Consider the following 8,308-nt stretch of genomic DNA (forward strand, 5'->3'; position numbering starts at 1 on the left):
TTGCCGATGTAGCAGTCTGATAACCGTGCCTGTGTTTGCCGATGTAGCAGTCTGATAACCGTGCCTGTGTTTGCAGATGTAGCAGTCTGATAACTGTGCCTGTGTTTGCAGATGTAGCAGTCTGATAACTGTGCCTGTGTTTGCCGATGTAGCAGTCTGATAACCGTACCTGTGTTTGCAGATGTAGCAGTCTGATAACCGTGCCTGTGTTTGCCGATGTAGCAGTCTGATAACTGTGCCTGTGTTTGCAGATGTAGCAGTGTTCGAGCCTCAAGTCTGATAACCGTGCCTGTGTTTGCCGATGTAGCAGTGTTCGGGTCTTAGCGGACATCTGATAACCGTGCCTGTGTTTGATAACCGTGCCTGTGTTTGCCAGTGTAGCAGCAGCGGACGTCTGATAACCGTGCCTGTGTTTGCCGATGTAGCAGTGTTTGGGCCTCAAGTCAAGCCGATTGTCACGGGTTGTGATCAGGTTTATTTTGTGGCCGGTTTGGCTTTTCCTGTGCACGAGTGTCCGAGTGTACAGTTATCCTTTGCAGACATGAACAACGCCGGCATTGCAAACGCTGAAATGAACAAACTGACCTTCAGCGATTGTATTGGTATGACGTCAAATGATCCGAACCTGATTAACATATCGTACTTTAGAAACTTAACATATCACTGTCCTCCATCAGATCTCCAAACAAATGCATCCAGGATATATAAGGTCTGTATTGATTCGTATTTTAGGCTGCGAACTACGTCCTAGTCTTCAAAACGGTTTGATTTGCTTTACTTTTCGATCACTGTATTCGTGATGTTTTACCTTTGTTTGTTTATTTATTTAAATGTGTATCTAAAGGTGGTTATTTATGTAAGAATATGCTTAAAAATGGGTTAAAATCGCAAAAGCTGAGTTATGACTTTTCGCGACCGCAGCTGGAATCATTTTATTTGTTGAGTCCTGTTATATTTATACGTGTATTGTGGCAATTGACACCATGTCTTATATTAAAGGTGTTCAGATGGCATCATGATGCCATTAAGTAACGTTTAGGGAGTTGTATTATTCCTGTATCTATCTATGGCATTGTTTATAACGTTATCATTATTTTTGGAATTTAGCAATTGTTTAATGGCCCGAAGCCAGGTTTTTGAAAAGGGGGATGCGAACTTTCTCATCAACGATTGAGCAACGAAGTGGCGAAGGGGGTATGTGCGGGAGGGGTTGTTTCCCTCCTGCAATTTGGGGGTTTGGGGGTTCTCCTCCTAGAAAATTTTGGAAATGAAACCTAAACTCCTGCATTCTGGTGACTTTTTATCTGTATTTAGAGACTGAAGTCATAGAGCATTTTTATATGAAATTTCACTTTCATTGACCATACTCAGTGACTGATCGACATGAATATGATATAACATACATGAATTCCCCACCACCATTTTTCAATAACCACCTTTTTTTATCAGTCACGGAAATACATAATTTTATATGGTGTTTAACCCGACACTAGTACGCGCGCACATACTTTGTTTACATATGCAACAACACATTTATAGAACGTAAAATGAACAATAAGAACGGTAAAAAATATCATTATTAATGGAATCTTGATAAAATTGGGGTGTTTTACTATTCCAAACTTCTTCCATTCATAAATCGAGCAAATTAAATGGAAATATTTGACTTTTTCAAAACAATTGTTTGTCTGCTACCATGGATAGAACCAGAGGTCTAGAAATTGCTCTGCTCTAAACGTGCTAATAGTGTATTGTACAACAAACACTGATTGACAAAACTGGGTCTTCTCTAAACTGCATTACTAAACAGAAATCGAAATATTATAACTGGTTATTTTTATTTTGTTAAACTAGTTTTAACAAATTAGTTATATTTTTTATAAACGAATTTCAGAAAAATATAACAATTAAGGCTTTATAAAGACCCTATAACCACAAACTACTGGTCCTATGGTCTCAAAGTCATTAACAATGTATACCAGGACGTTGAAGAAACAAGATGGTATTATTTGCCAATTATGCTCAATATCCTTCACAGTTAATGAAAATTAAACGTTAACGTCCACCTGATCATACCGTTTATAATATCATTAATTATAACAACGGTTTAAGAGTATGACATATTTCTCAGTGTCATGTTTGTAATAATTAAAACATTGTGGAAAGTTCTGTATGTGGAGCAGAACAGATGCCATTAAGTGATGGTAAAAAACAAAAAGCTAAATTGCTTTGTAGAAATGATTTGTTTTCTTGTCATTCAACAAAAACAATCCTGTCTTGGGCATAGCTGATATTTTTTGCTGGAAAACCCTTTAAGGGATCCGAAAATGGTTGCACAATGTGTAAATGAATTGTTATAAATCGTGGTATAATGCACAATTATTAACCAGTGACTCACTTCGGTAATAGTCGTGAGGGTTTCCTTGGATTTCAGTCATTTTCGGAAGCTGGCATAACATTCCGTTAATAAGCATCTAAAACGTATTTTCTTTTTTATTAGATCATTTATTTAAGTTAATCAAATTGTTTTTCCAACCATAGAGATCATTGTCGAAAAAAGGTTATTTGACTCGGATTTCAACCCACAATACGTAGGCTTCATCATTATGTTATAATATCTTTTATAGTTATAGCTTTAACAGACATTAATGACAAAAGTTACTAAACAATCATTGAGTATCAAATATCTATAAATAAGTATCGATTTTATACCGATTAGAGTGCCAGGTTTATAATTTTGCATTATACAGAAAACACATGTCTATTTATTTATATGTAATCTTGAAAATGACTTCATCGAGAAGTTAATTATATGGTGACCTGTCGGTTGCATATTGAATACAACATTATTGTAACGCTTAAACACGAAGACTCACTGGGTTCCTGGAAAGGATAAATAACCTTTTTTTGCGTCAAATAAGTTGGGTGCAACTTATAGTACAATTTTTGTTTCATCGTCATAAAACATTGGGTGCGAACGCACCCAACGAACCCCCCCCCTGGCTACGGGTATGGTTTAGCACACGTGTTTGTGATTGCATTTATTGTTACTAGTATTGACCTGAAATAGACAAAGCATCTTGGTAAAAATATTATTGTACCTGATTAAAATATAGACAGCTTCACATTTAGGGCAAATGTTGGTGGCTTATGTATGTTCATATCGTTAAGTTGTGGATAATTTTCCGATTAAATAATTTATATTTTACAAAATATTGTAGCATACATGAACTTACACTTCAGTGTAGAATATTTCGCACTGTTACATAATGTCTATCGTACTTTTCAAGTGAGTTTACCTTTTTATATTTGAAACGGCAAATCAATTTTGATTTTTTAAACCGTGCTCTTTATGTGTGCATATAGTACAGTGAATTCGAAAAATCATATAATTTACTTCTAAATAACAAATTAATTATTTGTCTTCATCATTTGCTGAACTCATACAAAATCGATTACATGTGTACATTGTTGTTCGAATAGTCATGAGCTCATAGGCATATAATCATAATATAATCAATAAATAGTTATTATAAACACTTTTGAATACACCAATTATCCTTCTTTAAGACTTTAAGACATGTTCTTACATTAAAACATTCATAGTTCATAAAGCAATGATAGGTGTATAACTTAAATTACGTATTAAATATACCATTGTAAGCTCTAAGTGGATAAGGCCAGTTTGAACCATAGCGGCATAATTTGAATAAACTTCGTACAGGAAATCATGATTATACTGAATGCCGAATATTAGAGATGTTTAATAAAAAGATTAGCCGCACATTAGTCTACATATAAACAGGTGACCCATGGAAAGGGGACCACTTAGGCGCGAGGAGCATACTTTAAAAATATTGTGTGAAGGACTTCAGTACTAACCAAGTATTAACATGTGGGTATTGTGTTTTAAGAGAATAAAAAGCCTCGCGCCACAGATTAACCAACGGTTAGGAATAATTTAATTGTCTTATATAGAGGGCCCCTAAGAGACATGCTTATTAAGTTTATTCAAAGTCTGCCCACCGGTTAAGAAGGAGATGTGAAGGAAAAATTTCACAGACATTCACACATCATGCACTACCAAATGGACGACGGATATCACGCACTACTACATGGACGACGAACATCAAACACTACCACATGGACGACGAACATCACGCACTACCACATGGACGGCGAACATCACGCACTACCACATGGACGACGAACATCACGCACTACCGTATGGACGACGAACATCACGCACTACCGCATGGACGACGAACATCACACACTACCACATGGGATGACGAACTTCACGCACTACCACATGGACGACGAACATCACACACTACCACATGGATGACGAACATCACACACTACCACATGGACGACGAACATCACGCACTACCGCATGGACGACGAGCATCAAACACTACCACATGGACGACAAACATCACGCACTACCACATGGACGACGAACATCAAACACTACCACATGGACGACGAACATCACGCACTACCACATGGACGACGAACATCACGCACTTCCACATGGATGACGAACATCACGCACGACCACATGGACGACGAACATCGCGCACTACCACATGAACGACGAGGATCACTGAATCACTACAGCTCTACACATTGTGCTAAGGTGAGATGATAAAATAGAACTGTATAACTGTATTTAGATAACAACGTTTATATTATCTAAAAGAGCTATTGATATACTCGTGATTAATTGTGTACTATTAAGTAACCTTATCACCATTTATGTTTTGACCTGATACATCTAATCGGTGTGTTTCACGGAGATGGTTTGATTTTCTATGAATTGTTTTTCCGTTTGGGTCAATAAAAGTAAGTATTTGTGTATTTTCAAATCACTTTTGTTTAAATTTTACTTGTTTGTGTGTTTGTGTGTTTGGTGTGTGTGCGTGTGCTTGAGCTTGCGTGTGCGCTTCGAAGTTTGTGAGGTCCTATTAACGTCGAACCGTTTTACGTCGGCTGTCGGGTATTCGCCAAATATGAAAGTTTGATCGAAAGAAACAGATACAAGGTAGCAAATGAGATCTTAATGTGAGCTTTTAATTACAAAGACAATCCATTCATGCTTGCCTCGCCCTTACAAAGACAATCCATACATGCTTGGCTCGCCCTTACAAAGACAATCCATTCATGCTAGCCTCACCCGTACAAAAACAATCCATTCATGCTTGCCTCGCCCTTACAAACACAATCCATTCATGCTTGCCTCGCCCTTACAAAGACAATCCATTCATGCTTGGCTTGCCCTTACAAAGACAATCCATTCATGCTTGCCTCACCCGTACAAAGACAATTCAATCATGCTTGCCTCGCCCTTACACAGACAATCCATTCATGCTTGCCTCGCCCTTACAAAGACAATCCATTCATGCTTGCCTCGCCCTTACAAAAACAATCCATTCATGCTTGGCTCGCCCTTACAAAGACAATCCATCCATACTTGCCTCGCCCTTACAAAGACGATCAAGTCATGCTTGCCTCGCCCTTACAAAGACAATCCAACCATGCTTACCTCGCCTTTACAAAGACAATCCACCCATGCTTGCCTCGCCATAACAAAAGACAATCCATTCATGCTTGCCTCGCCCTTACAAAGAAAATCCATTCATGCTGGCCCGGCCTTTACAAAGACAATCCATTCATGATTGCCTCGCCCGTACAAAGACAATCCATTCATGCTTGCCTCGCCCTTACAAAGACAATCAATTCATGCATGCCTCGCCCGTACAAAGACAATCCATTCATGCTTGCCTCGCCCTTACAAAGACAATCCACCCATGCTTGCCTCGCCCTTACAAAAACAATCCACCCATACTCTCCTCGCCCTCACAAAGACAATCCACCCATGCTTGCCTCGCCCTTACAAAGACAATCCACCCATACTTGCCTCGCCATTACAAAGACAATCCACCCATGCTTGCCTCGCCCTAACAAAGACAACCCATGCATGCTTGCCTCGCCCTTACAAAGACAATCTATCCATACTTGCCTCGCCCTTACAAAGACAATCCATTCATGATTGCCTCGCCCTTACAAAGATAATCCATTCATGCTTGCCTCGCCCTTACAAAGACAATCCATTCATGCTTGCCTCGCCCTAACAAAGACAATCCATTCATGCTTGCATCGCCCTAACAAAGACAATCCATTCATGCTTGCCTCGCCCTTACAAAGACAATCCATTAATGATTACCTCGCCCTTACAAATAAAATCCATTCATACTTGCCTCGCCCCCCCCCAAAAAAATAAATAAATAAATAAAAGTAAAATAAATTTAAACAAGCCGACATCGATACCGGAATGCAAACAAATACAAGAATTATGTCCGCTCCTTGCGCGCTTCGCGTCCTTTATTGCCTATAATGACGTCACCGGCTGTCGTCCCGAATCCGCCGGACGGTTTCCCTAATAAGTTAAGTGCACTTAGTGCCACCGAGTGGGGATACTTGATTTTCATCTAAGCCACACTCTCGCTGCCCCGCTCCGCCCAGTCCGTCCTCTGTCGCTACCAGCTTCGCTGCTCCTGTCACTGTTCCGACTCGCCTTCCGACCATGGATTCTGAAGAGTATGCGTATAAACGTATCACCCGACGGGCGGGGGTTGACAACCGACTCGAGGGATGAAAGAAATCGCCACCCTCAGTTACTCTCCTAACCGCCTGCCATGATATTAAAAGGCAACGACAGTGGTTAGTTGCAGTCTTCAACAAATATTTATGCGAGCGACTCTCGTACGTTTCAGCGCGCTTACCGGTCCAAGATCGAGTGTACGTGTGTGGCTCGAGGTTTATGAGGTCCTTCAGCGCCTGAGGTTGCAAAATGTGAGGACCCGGAGTGTGGCTTAGTCAGGGTAAACCGGAGTACCTGGATAAGACCCATATGTATGTTATGGTGACCTTTGACCGATCGGGTTTTAAAACAAAGAAGTAAAATGTACTCTATTTTAGCAACACTATTTAAGATAAATTTAATTACGCTTGACTTTGACTTTATTTATTAAACTGACAAGATAAGTATTGATGCAAAGCATCAAAGGGCGTCGGGAATTTCAGTTTAAAAGGCACTCAATGAAGTTACATGGAACGATTTTTTCCTACTGTAAATATTAATATTTTGGCCGATTATTTTAAACGGAATAGAAAAAGATACTGGTATAACCATTATCTATAATTTTGTGTTATAACCCCCAAATAACCATTATTTATGATGTTGTGTTATAACCCCCAAATACCCATTATCTATGATTTTGTGTTGTAACCCCCAAATATTTCATAGTTCATTTTATTTACATTGGTTTCCTTTTCTTTTACTGGCATCCGTGTGCAGTTTTCATTAATGGAACAGAACTGTGTAGGTTTTAAAAAATCTGCTTCATCTTGTAAGCGTAATTTCATATTTTTCTCAACTTCAAGGGGAGATGATTCTGAACTTATTCTTACGTTGCTCATTTACGATAGGGGTTGAGTACTCATTGATATGAAAACACTGTAAAAGTTTGAAAAAAATTGAATGAAAACTGTAAATTGCATAAAGAAGCTGCATTTCACAAAACTTTGAAATTCAGTAAAAGATCACAATAGATTTATTGCTCCGATATTCATCATTTTCAATAGGGTTCGAGTAATACTGATATAAAAACACTTAACAAGTTTGGAAAGATTCAGACGAAAGTTGTGAAATCTTTTAAACAAGTGGAAATTGTTTATTTTGTCAAATTTAATAGAAAAAAAATTCTGGACTTATTGTCCCGATGTTTCTCATTTTAAATGAGGTAAAAATGCTCATTGATATGAAGACACTGTAAGTTTGGAAAGAATCTGATGAAAAATGTTGACATAATCACCTAACCAAGCAGTTTTTCACTTTTATTTTTAAATTCAAAGAGACAAAATTCTGGACTTATGGTCCGATATTGCTCATAAAGAGTTTGGGTTGGGTCCTCATTGATAAAAAAACCTGTGCAAGTTTGGGAACAATCGGATGAAAATTTTGGACTTCGAACAACGATTTCAAAATTTCTCAAATTCTAAGGAAGATAACTATGGACGTAATGGTCGGATAATGCTAAAGGGCCCATAACACCTGGACCCTTCGCGCTCTATATGTGGTTCTTAAAAAAAACTCCGAGGAGTGCTTGACTCTATAGAAACGGGTTGCTGGGACACAGCTCCTCCTTGATAAGCAGCTGCTTACTTTATCGCAACTCATTGTTACAATCAATAATACGTGTCGCGCTTCGCGCTCTATATGTGGTCTTAGGGCCTAGGATAG

The sequence above is a fragment of the Dreissena polymorpha genome, unplaced genomic scaffold (genome assembly GCF_020536995.1).
Source record: "Dreissena polymorpha isolate Duluth1 unplaced genomic scaffold, UMN_Dpol_1.0 chrUn088, whole genome shotgun sequence".
In the NCBI taxonomy this organism is placed as follows: domain Eukaryota; kingdom Metazoa; phylum Mollusca; class Bivalvia; order Myida; family Dreissenidae; genus Dreissena; species Dreissena polymorpha.